Below are 19,024 nucleotides of genomic sequence, written 5' to 3'. Positions count from 1 at the left end.
GAGGCTCTACTGCAAATATGTGGGATACTGCCAATTACACTTCATCAACCATTCTCCTGCTGGAAATATTCATTAGTGGGAAACCTTCTGGCAGGTAGGTCCATCTCTAGAAATTGGTAAGGACTCAATACCACAAAAAGGATATATTGTACTTTCAAAAGTTAGTATCCATTTGTTTTAGTTTGCAGAGTCATACATAAACATATGACTCAGATTACTAAACAGACTGAATAAAGCTTTATTTTGTAATTGAGAAATATTTCACATAGTAAAGACAAAGATATTATAATGAAAAGGTCTCTGGTTGAGTCAACTGATCAGAAACTAGCGAATTCCTGGCCTAGAGAGAATCTCTTCATACTACATTCAAGAGAAAGAAACTTTACTGGCCTGCCACAAAATCTTAAAGGATGATACCACTAAACCTAGTAACTATTTGTTTGATGTTTAAGTAGTCCAAATGTTTACTGCCTCCAAGATAACCAATAATTGTATTCCACAATGCTTAGTGTTTAACTATTACAGGGCATAAATACAGAAAGCAAGGGCCTTAAAGACAAGTAGGAACCCACCCACCCTTACAATGCTTCAAAACAAAGATCCCAGAGCATGTGCACTATGTTTCAAATTCAGTCTTGTCCATTCTTGCTATTGCGGAATTGAAACTGTTGCCTTAATGTAACTAATGCTACATCTATCCCTTTAACTCAATGCTCACCAATGCTAGCGAGTTGTGCCCATCTCCGCTGTGTATAGTCTGGCTCTTGTACCTGGTATCGTAGATGTGAAATGCTTGTTATAGTTTGTTCAGTTTTTAAAGTTTACATTTTTGTATCCTTCGAAGGTCGATTGCTTACTGTCCCACGATTTCACATTCTGCACTTGCATACCTCTTGCAGCGGCCAGGTTCATCACATGATCTCCTTTGGAGGCCTGTGTATGAGACTATAAATGTGTGCTCCGTACTTGTGTGCTTTAGCTTTTATGCTCATGGTATTGTAGAGGATCCACTTCCAGATTTAAAACTGTCATGAGCATAGTTTTATTTAACAACCAAAATATCAAGGCCTAAAATACTCAGAGCCCTTCGCGTGCCGCAATATGCACCGAAGAAATCCCCATTCTTTCATCAGCCTTGAGACTGCTGCTCTGGTCCACATCAAGAGCATTGGACACTGATGTTTGTGGGATACAGGTGCAGGTATGCAGCGCACTTCAAAAGGCAACCCTACCAAGCATCTACGTCAGTGCTTAATTTGTGAATAAAAAGGTGCCGGTGCCCAGAACCCTCCTCTTAAACACGCGGCTGCTGCAATCAAATGTGCGAACACGGAATACTGAGGCAGCGTAATCCTGAAGCCATCTCGGGCCTCTTCAATCCATTTAAACTACTCCCTGCCCCTTCAGCTCACTCTTGCAGCTTTCTGCTTTCTCTCGTTGTGACGCTTTTTAGGTTTATTCTTCCTCCGTCTTTCCCAAACGTGTATTTTGTTCGCAGCAAATGCTTGAGACAGAAGACTAAGCCCCGGCCCTAAAAAAAATAAGTGCCGGTGCTCAGCACCGGAAACAACAAACACAAATTAAGCACTGATTCTACGTGAAGCTCAACAGGAGGCGCTGTACTTTTGATAACACAGAGAGGGTCTAGGATCTCCTTCTCTTGCCTAACAGCTAATGCAGCATAACTTGCATATTGCAACATAAGTGAGCGCACACTAGGCAGAGGGAGCTGCTGATAGCTTTACCATAAAACCAAGAATATTTCTGTGAGTAGATATCACTTACAAATTTGGATTAGTAACTATTCTTGTAACTGGGGTCACAGACATTTGGTTTCCTACGACGGTTAACAACTTGTGTTACTTTTACCCAAAATTATGGCACTCGTGCTATCAACCTGAGAGCATGGAAGGCTATGTATACCCACTAGAATTTGAACCCGTGACAAATTGAATGTCCCGGAGTTGCTGCAGGTGACACCATAATCCTTAGAGTTGTACTGATGCCTTTTACGCTGTGAACATTACACAGCAGATATGTTATTTTTTTCCATCAAAGAGGGACCTGCTGACATCTGTAGTTTCCAAAACTGAGAGCAGAGATTATAAAATGTTTGTACCATAATGCCGCTTTCCATACTTTGCGTTCTTCACTTGGATTTTTACCCAGGATGTGAGGGTTAATGCACCCACTCCTATGTTCAGCCATTAACAGCAAAAATGTAATATGAGCAAGTTTGTTTTGCCAATCCCCAATACGGATCTATATGGCAGACACTCAGCTCAAGGTAAAATATTCTCTGCAAGTCGTAAAATAACATAGCTAAAGCGCATCAATGTAAATCCATGCGAAGATCAAATATTTAAGTTTTTAGCTAGTTTTCTACATCTTGAACGAGCCATCCGTGGAACTGTTCTACCACTGAGGCCTAAATTATATACTTTTGAAGTTTGTGATCTGTTACGCTACAGTCTAGGAACAAAACTGTTGTCACCAATTTTGGCAGTGAACATATCCAAAACTGGTATCATTTTCTGAGCCTTTCCATTTTTATAAGTGAAACGTAGATCTCTTGGAAAAGGGCACCCTACTGGAATAAACGCCTCCCTAGGTGTTATGGTGAATGTCAGGCCATTGCTAGCAAGTTGTACCAATATCTACTTTTAATGCCTATTACTTTTGACCATTCATTTCCTTTTGCTTTGTTAGAGAAATTACACTTCTGCATTGACTCCTTCAAATGTTCAACTTTTTGGACCTCTGGAGTTTTGCAACATTTGCTTTCTGTCGAGGTTTCAACCACGTGTGCACTTTTGTAGGTCAAATTTGCTGGGCATGGAAGGTGGAAAATATGAATAAATAGCACATTGCAAGCTCGATGTCGCTGTACTTTTTAATGGATTGTAGCACACACTATGGAACATCAGTGACAAAGACCACAACCAGTAAAGGATACACAGTTCACATGAAAACATAGGAACCCTGGCACAGTTAGGTTTAAACAATAAGGCGCAACAAGTGATCCGCTGCAATGGTAAAATCATCCAGTACCAAAAAATGCTGCACGTACAACGTGCACAATACAGTGCTCCTAGTACTCGGGTACAGGCCTGGCATGTCATCTTTCGTGCTCGCTCCTGCTTCTCGGGGTTGCAGAAAGACACCTTAGGATAGTCCCTGCGGCACCTGCATGTACTCTGCTTGGCGGGAGTGCTGGTTCAACGACGGTTCCTAACCAGGACTACGAAAAACAAGGCTTCCTTCTTCACCCAAATGCCTCCTTAGAAGTCATATTTCAATAATAATCCACAGACCTCTTCCTCATCACCACTATTAGGCATGAAAATGTTATCACATGTTCCTGCTAAGCAGATTCTTGCCTGGCCCTACTGCTGCTAGCTATTCAGGTGACTGCATAAGTTCACATAATATTCTCTCCAGATGTATTTTCCAGCCTACTACCTAATGTTTCCCTTATACAAAGGGAATCTGACTCACTTCATCCATGAATGGTAAAGTCACTATTTCATGCTAATACAGATATCCATTTAAACTAACCCCACATTATGTGCTTCACAAAGTGCCTCTGGGTGTCACATGAGCAACAAAAGAGTACTCGCTCACACGCACATGTTGCCACAGTCAATGAAGATATAGGATCACATGTAACTTTTTAGGTTTATTCCAGCCCACACTAGCCGTTTCATCAGCAACATAATATTTGTTACTTTGGCTGGTGAACCTTTATGCTACGGTGTAAGCATTTTAGGGATTCTAACAGATGCAACTATGTTTTTCCAAGTAATATATCATTTTCCTCTCAGTATTAATTTTTATGCCATACTGTGACACAAATAATACCAACAAGCTAAGAGGAACATAAACATAAGAGCCTGGGCTTCTACAAGATTTAGTAACATTATCACCTGTTCCTAGATGTAGCAATAACATCCATGTGGTGGTAGCGACGTGAAAAGCGACCCTGCATCAACTGATCCTTTTGTGGTTGAACACGGTGCCTGGAAGTCTTAATTTAGAGGCATTTGCGCTCAATATTATGGAAATCACCTCCATTGCATTCTACACTAGCTCCCCACCGGTTCCAACCTCCACTTTGGAGCTCTTATTACAAGCCTTTGATAAATGCCTCTCCTGAACAAGCGTTGAGCTCTGTCTTTGGCCGCACACCCTTGGCTGAAAGACAGCAGCCATCATATCTATTACAGGGTTCTCTGCCAATGTTCTTTGCACCTTTGACCTTTATCTTTATCCACATTACTCTCAGTCCACGTCTTACCTATGTCACACAAGCAGACTTTTAGTGTCAGCAGCCAATTTACTCACTGCACAGACCATACACTCGGCTTTGTGTTATCACACAGCGACTCTGCTACATTTCACATGATTGCAAGTTCAGATGGACTCCTACATACCTAGCAACGGGACTCTCTTGGGATACAAAAGGTAAAAGATCCAAATGTGGGAAGTCGGCTGTCATCGCACCCTCTGTCAGTCAGTCCTATGATCTTCCAAGCATGCGTGCACCTCATAAGCAAGTTACACAGTAAGGGAAGTAGTTTGGTCACATTGGCTCCGGCTCTCTTCCTCCCCTGTGCATGTATTGGCAGTCTACAGTATGCTGCATATATCTTCATGCCCTATGCTACACCTATCCCTTAAGCTCACACCGACACCATCTCATCATATTAACATGAATCATTTTAAGCACGGTAGTCTGAAGTCCGCATTCAACCTTCCATTGTTGCCACAACATGCAATATCCTTGCCAGTTACCTCCAGAGGACCTTCCTCTTCTTTTAAAGTACCTGACTCTAGAATGTACCACGCGTCCTTTCATCAGGAGGTGACACTTTAATCTCACATACTGAAAGTTAGTCAATTATTGTATATATATATATTTTTTTTTAAATACACGGGTTGTACACTTAACCAGCCAGTTCTGTAGTTTTCCTGGAGTTCTGGGGTCAGTCACAAAATGTGCTCCTCTCTTTATGCGCCGGATGCCATTCTCATTACCACATATGTAATTCACTACTCAACACATAACACAATGACTAACAAAGCACCCACAGGACAGCAGTCCTAACCAGGCAAGCTCTGCACTCCAAGCGACCAACCAGGATTCGCCAGTAGACAACCCTTTCCAATGCTGCTTACGCCTCATGGCATTGAATTGTATCTACTGTTGATGCCGTAGGTGCCGCAAGCCACAGACCATCTGCTTCAGAGCGATAATATTAATAAACCATTATTAAATCGAAACACAACTGGTCTCTATAAACGGGGGAGGAAAAATAAGCATTTCAGATGGTTTCCTAACCAAAATCGGTGTGCTTTCAAAGCTCTTTGCCTAGTTCGCCAAGTTCTTAAAAAACACTGGATCCACCTATCTCATATGTAAGTTTTCACTTTACCATCCCTCCCGTGCTTTACACTTAACAACGACCAACCAGGTGGTGACAATGCAGTTCAAGCTTGGTCACAAAGGTGGATGTTCTTTCTCCAACCAGGCAGCCAGATCCTGGAATTCTCTACCTCCTTCCATCAGGAATAGGGGATGCCCATCACTGTTTAAAGAGAAGTTAAAAACTTGGCTTTTCAGCTGAACTAATCTCACTTGCTGGAGCTTCACCACTGTAGTGCCGGAATGCCATCCGGATAATGAATATTTTTATAAACTCAATTCAATAAAGGCTGTGGCATTTTAGCCCATTACAGAAGACAGACAACTAGTGCGCACTACGGACAGTATCATACACAATCACTCTCCAGCTCACTAGGTAAGCAACTGGTAAAAATATTTTTCGAAAATTGGCTTCAGCAAATAATGAATTAAAATAGTGTCTGTGTGTGTGAGATCAACTGTTAGCTTGTGATGTACAGGTAGCCTCAGAACTAGGCCCTGTTGCTTCAGATTTATTTATTACAGCCACAGTTGGGAAGCTGATGCATTCTTTTGGTATCCATTTCTGTAATTATACAAACAATGGTATAAGTAAAGTGTTCTCAATGCTCCATTTTGGCATCATTTATATTTGGATGAGTACAGTGCCTAGCTATGAATCTCAGTAAGGCAGGAATTATGCTACAGGCGGGGGTCTAGATACTTTTGTGCTACGATCAAAAACTTAGGAGTGATTGTAGGCTTGGAACGTAAAGTGTCAACAAAGCCATTTTTTATTCAAGGACAACCAAGGAAATCTTTCAATTTCTGAGATCTCCTCGCCTGGTCTGGTCAGTAATGGCCAGACTAATGTTAAGATCATATTATACTAATAAATTATACTCGTGACTTACTCAACATCGAATGCAGATATATGTCAGCATTTGCAAAATACTGTGGCTCTGGTGCCATTATATCTTATTTGCTAGGACCATACGACTCCAGCCCTTTTATCACTTTACTCTGGGCCTGCAGATGGTCTAGACTAAGTCACTGTGCCTGGTGAATTAGGCAACATATATTTTAGTCCCAACTTTTGTTTCAAGAAAGTTCCCTCCGTTTTTACTCTGTTATCTTTATTATGGAGACCTGGCTTTATGAGGTGTTTCGGCCTCACATCGCCATCATTGTTCCAATGGGCTAAAAACAAATCTTAATGCAAACTGTTTTAAGGAAGCTGTGGCTATGCAGCTTTTATTTATAAACATCTTTTGACCACACCACTTACTCTTGTTACAGTTAGTGGCTCTGAAGTTCTTCCAGTTATAACTTTAATTCCTACTTACTGACTTTCAGGCCTCCTGATTTACTGCACTCCCAGATTGTCCACTAAGGCCTTACCTGATATTTCAGAGCTCTGTGGCACTTTTATTTCAAATGTCTCAAATGTTACATTTTTAGGCAATCTCAACATTTGGTGTGGGCTCTTCCATACCCAACCTGAGGTTGCCTCTTTTATCTTTGTTTGTCAGACATTTGGTCTGATTTGGCACAGTAAAGTCAGTGTAGTAAAGTGCCCCTTTTTGGTATGGTTCACCACCCCTGCCCCTCCCCACGTTTTACCTGATATTGATGCTGACTTGATTGATTGATTGATTGAGAGTGTGCTGGGATCAATCAATCAAGGATTTATAGAGAGCACTAATCACCTGTTAGGGTCTCAAGGCGCTGTGGTGGGGGGGGGAGCTACTGGGCGTAGAGCCATGTCTTGAGGAGTTTCCTGAATGTCAAGAGGTCTTGGGTCTGGCAAAGGTGGAGTGGTAGGGAGCTCCAGGTCTTGGCGACTAGGTGAGAGAAGGATCTTCTTCCGGCGGTGGTGCGGCGGATGGAGGCGAGGGCGAGGCTGGCGGAGCGAAGATTGCGGGTGGGGCAGGTGAGTGTCGTTGAGGTAGGCTGGGCCTGTGTCGTGGAGGGCCTTGTGTGCGTGGATGAGGAGTTTGAAGGTGATCCTCTTTGATACTGGTAGCCAGTGAAGGTCTCTGAGGTGGGGAGGAATGTGGTCGCGGCGTGGGATGTCCAGAATGAGGCGGGCGAATGCATTCTGGATTCTTTGCAGCTTTGTTAGGAGTTTGGTTGTTATTCCTGCATATAGGGCGTTTCCGTAGTCCAATCAGCAGCTGACCAGGACGTGGGTGACAGTTTTCCTGGTTTTGACGGGAATCCACTTGAAGATTTTGCAGAGCATGCAGAGAGTGTTGTAGCAGGAAGAGGAGATGGCACTGACCTGCTGAGTCATGCTGAGTGTGGAGTCCAAGATGAAGCCTAGGTTGGGTGCGTGGGTGGTGGGTGAGGGCGCAGTTCCTAGGGAGGTGGGCCACCAGGAGTCATTCCAAGTTGAGGGGTTGGTGCCAAAGATGAGGATTTCTGTCTTGTCTGTGTTTAACTTGAGGTGGCTTGATTCCATCCAGCTGGCGATGGCGTGAAGTCCATTGTGGAGGTTGTTCATTGCAGTTGTAGGGTCTTTCGTAAGGGAGAGGATGAGCTGAGTGTCATCTGCGTAGGAAACTATGTTGATGTGGTGGGTTTGTGCGATGTTGGCGAGGGGGGCCATGTAAACGTTGAAGAGCGTGGGGCTGAGGGAAGATCTTTGGGGAACGCCACAGATGATTCTGGAGGCTTCTGACAGGAACGGTGAGAGGCGGACTCTCTGGGTTCTGTCTGAGAGAAATGACGAGATCCAGTCGAGTGCCTTGTCGCGGATTCCAGCGTTGTGGAGGCGTGTGCGGAGAGTGTGATGACATACCGTGTCGAAAGCTGCGGATAGGTCCAGGAGGATGAGTGCTGCTGTTTCTCCTTCGTCGAGCATGGTCCTAATGTCGTCTGTGGCAGCAGTGAGTGCAGTCTCGGTGCTGTGGTTTCTGCAGAATCCGGATTGGGAGGTGTCGAGTACCTTGCTGTCTTCCAGGAACCGGGATAGTTGGCTGTTTACGTTTTTTTCGATGACCTTGGCTGGGAAGGGGAGGAGGGAGATCGGCCGGTAGTTCTTGGGGTCGTCTGGGTCTGCCTTTGGTTTCTTCAGCAGGGCGTTGATTTCTGCGTGCTTCCATCTTTCTGGGAAGGTGGCTGGCTCGAAGGAGCTGTTGATGGTTTTGCAGAGGTGGGGGGCGATGATGATGTTTGCCTTATTGAAGATATGGTGTGGGCAGGGGTCCGATGGTGATCCGGAGTGGATGGAGGCCATTGGTGGTGGCGGTGTCCTCTATGTGGACGGGGGTCCAGGTGTGGAGGAGGTGGGTGTTGCATGGAGCGTTGGGTTCTTGGGTGTTTGTTGTCAGCTGGTGGGTCTGGGGTTTGAAGCTATTGCGGATTTCTTCTATCTATCGATGGAAGTGGGTTGCCAGTGAGTTGCAGAACTCCTGTGATGGCGGGGGTTCGTTGGAGCAGGTCCTGGGGGTGGAGAGCACTGATGATGCCGAAGAGCTCTTTACTGTTGTGAGCATTGGCGTCGATGCGGTTTTTGAAGTGGGTCCTTTTGGTGGTGCGGATCAGTTGGTGATGTTTGCGTAGGGCATCCTTGAAAGCGATGTGGTTGGAGTTGGTAGGGTCAAGGTGCCAGGTTTTTTCCATTCTGCGACATAGCCGTTTGGATTCCTGTAGTTCTGGGGTGAACCAGCTGGCCTTGATTCTGTGGGAGGTGTTTGGTTTTTTTTTGAGCGGTGTGAGGGTGTTGGCGCAATCTTCTATCCAGCAATGCAGGTTGGTGGTGGCTCTGTTGAGATCTGGGGTCCCAGGGGGTGGGGCCCAGGCAAGAGTGAAGATCAGTTGATCCATTGATATTTTGTTCCAGTTGCGTGGGGGGGGTTGTGTGCGGTGGTAGTGAGTGACTAGTTTCTGGTAGGAGAAGTGGATGCAGCAGTGGTCTGTCCAGCTGAGTTCGGTGGTGTGGCTGAAAGAGACGTGGTTGCTGGGTGAGAAGATGGGGTCGAGTGTGTGGCCTGTGGAGTGGGTGGGTGTAGTGACTAGTTACTTGAGGCCGAAGTTGGCAAGGTTGGCGATTAGGTTGGTGGTGTTGATATCATTGTTATTTTCTAGGTGGAAGTTTAGCTCACCGAGGAGGATGTAGTCTGTTGAGGCGAGGGCTTGTGAGCTGATGGCGTCGGCTATGTCATGGCAGAACTGCGTTCTGGGTCCAGGGGGTCTGTAGACCAGTGTTTCTCTGAGTGTGTTGTTAGTGTTGATGTGGATTTTGTAGTGGAGGTGCTAGGTGGAGTTGATGGTGTCGTGGGAGTTGGTGGAGACTCTTATGGTGTTTTTGTGGACTATGGCGATTCCTCCTCCTGGTCTGTTGATTCGGTCTCTTCTGGTTATCTTGTAGTTTTCTGGTATGGCTATGGCTACGTCTGGTTCCGAGGCCGAATTCATCCAGATTTCGGTGAGGAATGCGACGTCGGGCGAGTATGTAGTCAGGAGGTCCCAGAGTTCAATTGCATGATTGTGGACGGAGCGGGTGTTGAGTAGGATGCATCTTAGGCAGTTGTCTGTTTTGATTTGAGTTTGGAGGTTAGGTTGCAGGAGAAATTGCAGGCTTTGCAGGAGAAGCGTCCTTTGGTGTTCGTCGGTGTGGACTGGAAGCAGATGGAGGAGCGTCCTAGATTAAGGGCGTGGAGTTCTGCTAACCAGGCCCCTGCACCAGTGTTCTCTCCCAAAACTATACCATTGCTCAAACAATTGGCACACCCCTTGCACACAGCTAAGTCACTTGTAAAAGGTACCCATGGTACCAAGGGTCCTGTGGCCAGGGAAGGTCCCCAAGGGCTGCAGCATGTACTGTGCCACCCTAGGGGATCCCTCACCAAACACACACACACCACCAGTGTAGTGTGTGTGTGCTGGTGGGGAGAAAAAGCCAAAGTCGACATGGCATCCCCCTCAGGGTGCCATGCCCACAAACCACTGCCTGCGGCATAGGAAAATCACCCTTCTAGCAGGCCTTACAGCCCTATGGCAGGGTGCACTATACCACAGATGAGGGCATAGCTGCATGAGCAATATGCCCCTACAGAGTCTAAGTACATTCTTAGACACTGTTAGTGCAGTGTGGCCATATTGAGTACATGAGCTGGGAGTTTGTCATCACTAACTCCACAGCTCCATGATGGCTTCACTGAAGGCTAGGAGGTATGGTATCAAACTCCTCAGCAAAATAAACCCACACTGATGCCAGTGTTGGATTTATTAAACAATGCAGCCAGAGGGCATTTTAGCAATGCCCCCTGTATTTTACCCAACCCTTTAGTGTAAGGCTGACCAGTCTGAGCCAGCCTGCCACTAAAAGACAGGTTTCTGACCTTGTGGAGTGAGAGCCTTTGTGCTCTCCGAGGCCAGAAAAAAGCCTGCTCTGGGTGGAGGTGCTTCACACCTCCCCCTGCATGACCTGTAACACTTGGTGGTGAGCCTTAAAGGTTTAGGCCTCCTGTTGCAGTGCCCCTGGGCACTCCAGCTAGTGGAGATGCCCACCACCGGACAAAGGCCCAGTTTTGGCGGCAAGCCCAGCAGGAAAATTAGGTAAAACAGGGAGGAGTGACCACTCCAGCTATGACCACCCCTAAGGTGTCCAGAGCTGAAGTGACCTCCTCCCTCCAGAATCCTTCATCCTAGTTTGGAAGACAAAGGGAGCGAGCACAGAAAGGGTGTAGTCACCCTCAGGGACAGTAGCCTTTGGCTACTGCCCCCTGACCCATGTGATGCCCCTAAATCCAGGATTTAAGGGCTCCCTTGAACTTAGCTCGTCAGAGTCCTGGTGACCTCAAGAAGAAGACTAGAAGAAAAAAGGACGACTGCTAAGCCGACCCCCCAGCAGAGAAGACTGCAGACACCAACTGACTTGGCCCCAGCCTTACCGGCCTGTCTATAGCCCTGCTAGAAAAAGGAGACGCATCCTGCAGGACCAGCGACCTTTCCAAAACCCCAGAGGACTGCCTGCCCACCAGAGGCCCAAGAACTCCTGAGGACAGCAGCCCTGTCCACAAGAAACCCCATAAAGGACTTCAGAACCACCCGGGATCCACGAGTCATGCCCACTCTGCACCAGACGCCCAGGGCGCATGTCCAGGTGGCCCACCGGTCCAGACCAGGTCCCCAGGTGATTCGGACCTTGTGTCCACGCTGGGTTGACCCCTCCTGGCCAACACAACGACGCCTACAGCCTAAATCCAGAGGACCCCCATACTGCACGAGAACCGGACAAAGATTTCTGACGCCAAAAGGTACCCCTACACCTGCAGCCCCCTGGCCTTGGGAAACCTGACCTCCGGTGCAGCAAAGTTCAGCAGGCGGCACTCCTCCTGGTCTAGCCTGTGGTTTTTGGGAACCGACCCCCTGGACCCAGCCTGCAGCCTACTTGTGACCCCCCAGGGTTCCCTTTTATTGAAAAGCATTGGGAGCCCGACACTGTTTTTTCACCCTGCACCCAGATGCCCCTGTGCTGCTGAGGGTGTGGGTTTGGTGCTGACCTGTGGCCTCCCCGGTGCTCACCTAAAACCCCCAGGTCTGCCCTCCAAAGTCGCTGGTTCTTACCTGCTAGCAGATCTGTTTCCGAGTGCCCCCAGTCTCCATAGGATCACATTCAAAATCTAACTTCAACTTTGACCTCTGCACCTGGCCGGCCCTGTGATGATCGTGGTGTAATTTTGGGGTCATCCTGAACCCCAGATTGGAAGTGCAAGTTGAGTACTTACCTCAAAACCACACTATCACATTTCTCCTTCTCCACACCCCCCACCCCACCCCTCACCCCCCAACACTGTTCTGAAAATTGCACTGTCAACTTTTAAAAGTGAAAAGTGTTACTTGCCTGTAAACTGTTTTATTTACGAAATCTAAACAAAGTGTCTTTGGTACCTATGCTTGATACTTACTTACAAATATACTTACCTGCAACAAGATTCTTTTGGTTCTAGAAATAAAGTAACAAAATATGTTTACATACAAATACATTGGCCTAGAGTTAGTCATTGAGTGTGTGCCTCACTTATTGACTGTGTGCGTACAACAAATGCTTTGCACTACCCTCTGAAAAGCCTAACTGCTCGGCCACACTACCACAAAAGAGAGCATTAGTAATATCTACTATAGCCTCTGATAAGCCTCTGGGGAACCCTGCACTCTGTACACACTATATCTCATTTTGATATAATATATACAGAGTAAGCTTCCTAAAATCAGCCATTCACTCATTCAGGAGGACATATTTTGGATAAAAAGGTGTTTCTTTCTCTGAGCTCTCCACTTTGCCTTACTTGGAATGATCATTGCTATATTCCGTTTACTTTACCTTTCACTCATCAGCAGAGACCTTCATCTTTTTCCACTGTACCTTCTACAAGGCAATCGGCTATCTTTATGCCCAGCTCACTCGAGAAATCACTTACTGCCAAGGGATTCATTGAGGGCAAAATTTTCAACTTCACCAATAATTAGAAAGTATAGGTTTCTACCACTTTGAAATCTTGTGCACCCTTGCAGCCTCTCGCACCACTCATAGTCATCCCTCTGCCGCTTGATTTCCTCCGGAACTTGCTAGTATTAAGCACTCCCCGAAGTCCATGGAAAGGTAATGCTGAACAAGTTATTACACGAGTTCCAAGATAAAATGCTTTGATGCAATTAAGGACTATAAAAAACCATTTGCCAGGCCTGTAAAGGATATTTTGCATTTTCTATTGTTTTCTGCTGCTAATTTTATAAGGGGAGGCTTTAACATGGAAAAGGGCTGTTCACACCTGACTGCTTTAATACTCTAGTAAAATCTTCTATGGAGCTATACTTGCGTTTATCCGACTTGTTTCATTCTACAATTGACACACTCTGCACTGCTCTTTCAAAACTATCTGCAAGAAGGCAGAATAAACTCATACCTATTTCCTTCGGGGATTTCTAATCAAACACTTAAATTCAAGAAAGTCCCTTTAAGAGCTCTCTCTCTCCAAATATTCTCTTGTAACTCTTAAATCCATTGTTAAGGGATATGTGGCAATACTAAATATGCTTTTAGCATACAAGCCTTTTCCACGCAGCCTTTACCGTGCATGGTATTCCAAGGTAAGTGAAACACACACACACATACATACATATATATATTAATATCACATTTAGTTTGTTTTCTTTTGTTAATGGGAATCTGCATTTTTTTTAAATTTACTCCTAACTACCCTTTAACAGTCCCACTCTTAAACCCTAAAAAATTAGGCTTGCCACCCTTAACTTAACCCCTAAAATGATCCTTACCACTTCCCTCCCCTAAACCCTCAAAATACTCTTACCACCCCTAAATCCTAAAATTGCCCTTACCACCCTTTATCACTACCCGCCCCTATATACAAATACACACACTTAACAATACTTACTATATGTGATAAGGGCATGAGTTGTAAAGGCTGCATGGTAATGGCATTGAGTGGCTAAGGCAGCATAGTAAATTGTAAAGGCTGTTTTCCCGGTTAAGCTGCAAGAGTCTCTGATCTGGCTCATTGCTGGACCCTTGACTTTCCTCCTCCCTACCCCCTTTCACATCTTATGCTGTACTGTCAACTAGATTTGCTGGCTCTTACAGATTTAAGCAGTTGCTCATTATTTTCTGTATTAGTGCCTTCTGCCTGAAAGAAAGCTTTCGCCACCCCTCTGCTTAAGACGCCTTTGGCCTATTCAACTGTGCTGGCTAACATTAGTACCATATTTATATTGCTCCAACTAACAAAAAACGTGGAAAACGTGCAAATCAGCAGATGCCTTTTCTAATTGAAGCTTCTGCCTTATCTGATCCATTCTGTCTGGCTCCCAGCCTCTAAACAATACTGAGTCTGCACAACTATCAGTTGCCCATGACCTCAGGATGATGGTGGATTCAAGAGGCACTGACACCTTGGTCCTCCTTGGCCTGTTGGCAGGGTATAACACTTTTAATCTTTCCAACCAATCTACTCCGCTGTCTTGCAAACTCTAGTATTCAGGGCAACCTGCTTCAGTGGTTGGAATCGTTTCTTGTGGGTCAGTATTGGGAGGTCCATCCACCACCTCATCAATCCAACTTTTGTAATTGCTCCTTTGGTGTAACAGCCTCCTTTAGCCCCACAGTTTTCACTGTGTATGTCAGTCCACTGGCCACTGCCAAGGCTTATAGCCTATGCCAGGGTTCTGCAAAGTCGGTCCTGGAGAGCCGGGTCCATGCCAGGTTTTTAGCATATCCACATTTACAAAAAAGATGTTTCAGAACTCTACATTTTTCTAAATGTGGATATGCTAAAAATCTGGCATGGACCTGGCTCTCCAGGACTGACTTTGCAGAACCCTGGCCTATGCAGATGATACTCAGATTTATGCTTTGATCAGTATTCTTGTCTTGCTCGGTCCAATTATTGTGCTTTCCTGCTAGAAGAAGAAAGCCTACTGGATGAACCTAAATACAACAAAACCGACATTTTGACTATTGGTTGTTCCTCTGACATCTGGACATCTAATTGTTGGCCATCTGAGTCAGATTCCATCACGTTCTGCAGAACATCTGGCAGTCTTCTTGACTGCCAGTTATCCTTCTCTGTTCAGAATTACAAAGTTTGCTCCAGTTGTTTTTTCCTCCCTAATCGAAGAATGATCAGGAATATTGTTTCTCTTCTTCCTAATCACTGTAGAAAGTTAGTAGTGCAAGCCGCAGTGCCAGCTAGGCCTAACTAAGCCACTTCCTTTTATCTTTATCTTGCTAATATATTCTTCAGCGCTTTCAGCTACTTCATAATTTGGCTGCTCTGCTTCTTCTCAAATTATCACATCACTCTTATATTTCTAGTGCTCTAACACAATTTCATTGGCTCCATATTGAGAGGCTATGCATTTTTAAAGCTGGCTGTTTTTGCCATAAGGGTGTTTGTGCTCGGGCTGTGCATTTGTAATTGAAACCTTTCTTGCCTCCATGAACTCTTTGCTCATCTTTTATTCCCATTCACGTTTCCAAGCCTCTTAAGGCCTGCGTGAGAGGCAGTGCCGCCTTCTTCCTTGCAACTAAGGGCTGAAACCTCTCACATCTATCCCTGTGACATAAGTCCAATTATCTGTCTGTTCTGAAGAGTCTCCAAACATTATTTTTCTCTACTTCCCAGTTCCCTTGATCTCTCTATCCATAAATTTTCATTCCACGTTTAACACTAGGACACTGCTTGGGATAGCTGTGCATTCTACTAATTTATGTCATGATTAACCTGCAAGGGCACAGCAATCAGCTGGGCTCCGAGTCCTGGTAGTATCCAAGTTGAAGAAATGCCAGTGAGGGGTCAGGTCTTCCTCAATCCAGCTATCACTGCTCTGGAATGTACTCCTCTCAAGCATTAAATCCATCAATGATCGGGTTCGCACCACTTATTTCACTTCCGGTGTATGCTCAGAACCTATCTTTTTGAAGCACAAATCTATAGTAGGCATCTGCTGGCATTCTGTAGATGAGGTTGTGACCATTCAGGATTTAAAAGAAAACACTATCACTATATAGCATGTAACACATGGACTGTCACATCACTTATGAGTTATAGAACGATGCAATATCAACCCATATGCACTTGAAGCTCTCAAATGGGCCATTTACTGATAATGTGGAACCCAAAAGTGTAAAGACATTGACACTTTTGTACACCACACCCTTCCCCAGAGATGCAGCAAGAAGCTGATGGCCCAGTATTCTCTGGAATAGTTATCAAAGTCAAGGGTGTCATTCAAGATATAACAGGGATTGTCAGGGCCTGCTTTAGGGTGGTGCTTGCTGGGTGCTGGACTGGGTGCTGACCTGGATTGGGGGGGTCTTTGTTTAGCAATGACTTATGAAACGTACGATTTGAAAGCACCTGCTGAAAAGTTCCTTGTGCATCCAGCCTTCAGGAAACAATAGAAATGTCAAGATACCTCTAGTGATTAATGTTCCTGCTGGGGAGAGGGATGAGAGTTTTGTCTACCGGCAGATTTGACTCACCATAAAGTAGCATAGAGGGTTAATATGCCTGCTGCAAAGAACAAAACTATTTTTTGTGTGGATAGGTGAGTGGGTTAGTAAAGCCAGCCTTTACACAAGCACTTTAAAACAAATTCATGTATGTGAAAGGGGCCCTTGGAGACATGAGGGGTGCGTTTGTCAGGTGGTAGTGAGTGAATCCAACGAGGTGGTCATGGGTGCCAAAAAAAGGCTGTCGCACAGGGCGCCACCAGCGCTAAAGCCGACCTTGGGATTGTAAATGTGGCCTTTATACTCCATGTTACAGCTAGCTTCAATGCATATTTTGCGTATGCTTTTGTCTATTTAACTTTTTGGCCTATTGTGGCTCATGGCATCTAAGGTCATATGATGTCACCAAGTGTCAAGGGGTGATTGATGCTACTTTGGTCACTTCTATGATTTTGCTGAAATGCTGCCAGTAAATGAGAAACAAGAGGCCACGTAAGCCCAGTCTCCTGGCACCTGGTAGGGTAGAGCCAGATCACGTGCCCTCTCTCACTGAACACTCCACTCACGTGTCTGTGTAACATGCCGATGACACAGCCATGCTGATGATACAGCCATCCATTAGAAGGCATCCACGGAGGTTGGTTCACCTCACAGGCCCTGCCCTGCCTCAGCTCCTTCCGTCTGATTCTTCTACAACAGCAGTTATTCACAGAGCCGGGGTGCCAAGCGAGAGCGGGTGGAAGGTCACTTGAAACAAAGTAACAAGACAGCGCCTGCAACCCTTGGCATGTATCATATCAATGGGTCTACAAGTCGGCCTAGGCTGTTGTCTACTCTGATAAAACTCAAACACTGGAAGGCTGAAACAGTTTACATTCAGCAATCGGTTAAGCAAAATAACCAACAATGTTGCTAGGTTAGTTCAAACCTTTACAGTTCGTTAAGTAAGTCTTCTAATAGCTAATCTGTCAACGGTGCATACAGGTTAAGTAGATTCAAGGCGCAACACATGCCATTCTGCAGTATAGCTCAGTGAATTAAACCTTTACGGGAATGATACTATGAACGGTAGATCATGGGTTTCAAAGTGCCAAGGCTTACGCACCCTTCCATCCTTCCTAGTTCGATAGATTGAATACTATTAATTTGGGCAACAGTCATTTCTGTGGGGCATTCACCAATGCAGGGATCGTTCAATAATGGTACAACGGAAGAGATACCAAACAACTGGCATCCCAAACTGCCCCAGGTAATCCATGTCTAACTTGTTGCAGACCCCACTGCGGCACTACACTCGTTGTCACTATGGAGTATGAATTATCAAACGTTTATCACTACTTTCACAGAATACACAATGTTTAGCTTTTTCTCCACACCCTGTCAACCCACGGCTAACACAATTCCGAACTAAGGGCCATATGTACGAAAGCTTTTTCCCATAGACACAGAATGGGTCAAATCCTTTCGTACATCTGGCCTTAAGATACTTATTTATGAGTCATGAAAATATGCCATGATGTACATTCATCGCTTTTTATTTCCTCATACTTCTTGGAGGTAGGAATTTGAACTCATCACGATGTTCAAAGTAAATCAGTGTTTAAGAACATAGAAAATACGTGCACTTTGTGAGATCAGATGTCTGCTGCCTATTATTTACAACGTCAAGAAACTGAACAAGTTTAATAAAAAACAACGGAAATGTGTGTGTGTGTGTGTATATATATATACATATATATATTTCTTCTTGCCTGTTGGCGCTGTTTGGAGCGTGCACTACGTTCTTCGGATATGCAGAAAAGTTCATCAGTGAACTTTAAACTCAATATATACATCACTTAAATTAAGGAAAAGCCGAAAGCAGCGTCTTGAACCTTCTTCCTCTTTAACAATTTCAGGATTCCGAATGAATCCATTTCTTCTCAGTCTCTTCTTTTCTACCAGTGCTCCAACAACACAAGTGGGAGCATCTGGCCTTCGAGAGGACTGCATTAGCCCGACAATATATTAAATCATTAACCTCCCGTAACAATCGGCGGTACAGTACACGCCTAGGGCCAGAGAGCCAGCCGCACTTCTAGCTCAGACACTTCTGTTAAAGGGCGGCGCTGTCGCATAGACTCCTATCCCCCAAGCACCCCCACCCCACCCAACACACACACACACGAGCTGCTTCACCTGCCACACACATTTTTAGACAAAAAAAGGCAACATACAACGATCAGCTCCACGAGCTGGTCATAGTCCACTGCCAGGTGACACCGCCAGTCACCACCGGGCAGACAGTCTTATTAACTTTTAACGATACGCAGCGGGGCATAACTGATAGCAGATGTGTACGCAGCTCAAGGGGCGCTCCATTTAGTAACAGTGGTAAATATATCTGTACTTTGTGATATTGTGTCCAAAACATAGGTTAGGGGACCTAAAGATCAGAAGTCTGGGCACAGTATCACACAAGTACAACGATGTGTGATCCTGTGCAGATCTTGCGTTCTCGGTTTCTCTTGGGTCCACTAGCTGGAAAACACGTAGACACATGTTAACGCTTAGTATATGGCGATACATTACAATATATCTATGCGAACAAGTGACGTTCTTGGAAAGCCAAAAGGAACAACGTCCACAAGTAGTGGGGA

At 45.2% G+C, this 19,024-nt stretch overlaps 1 protein-coding gene across 1 annotated transcript in view; it reads right to left on the bottom strand.

Moving 5' to 3' along the window:
• The window catches only part of BLTP3B (bridge-like lipid transfer protein family member 3B), a 220,442-nt gene that overhangs the window by 201,145 nt on the left and 273 nt on the right, over positions 1–19,024 (bottom strand). The window lies entirely within an intron of this gene.

Source organism: Pleurodeles waltl, chromosome 4_1, assembly GCF_031143425.1.
Source record: "Pleurodeles waltl isolate 20211129_DDA chromosome 4_1, aPleWal1.hap1.20221129, whole genome shotgun sequence".
Taxonomy (NCBI): Eukaryota; Metazoa; Chordata; class Amphibia; order Caudata; family Salamandridae; genus Pleurodeles; species Pleurodeles waltl.
Note: the sequence above shows the minus strand (reverse complement) of the source record. Positions and strands in the feature narration are given on the sequence as shown.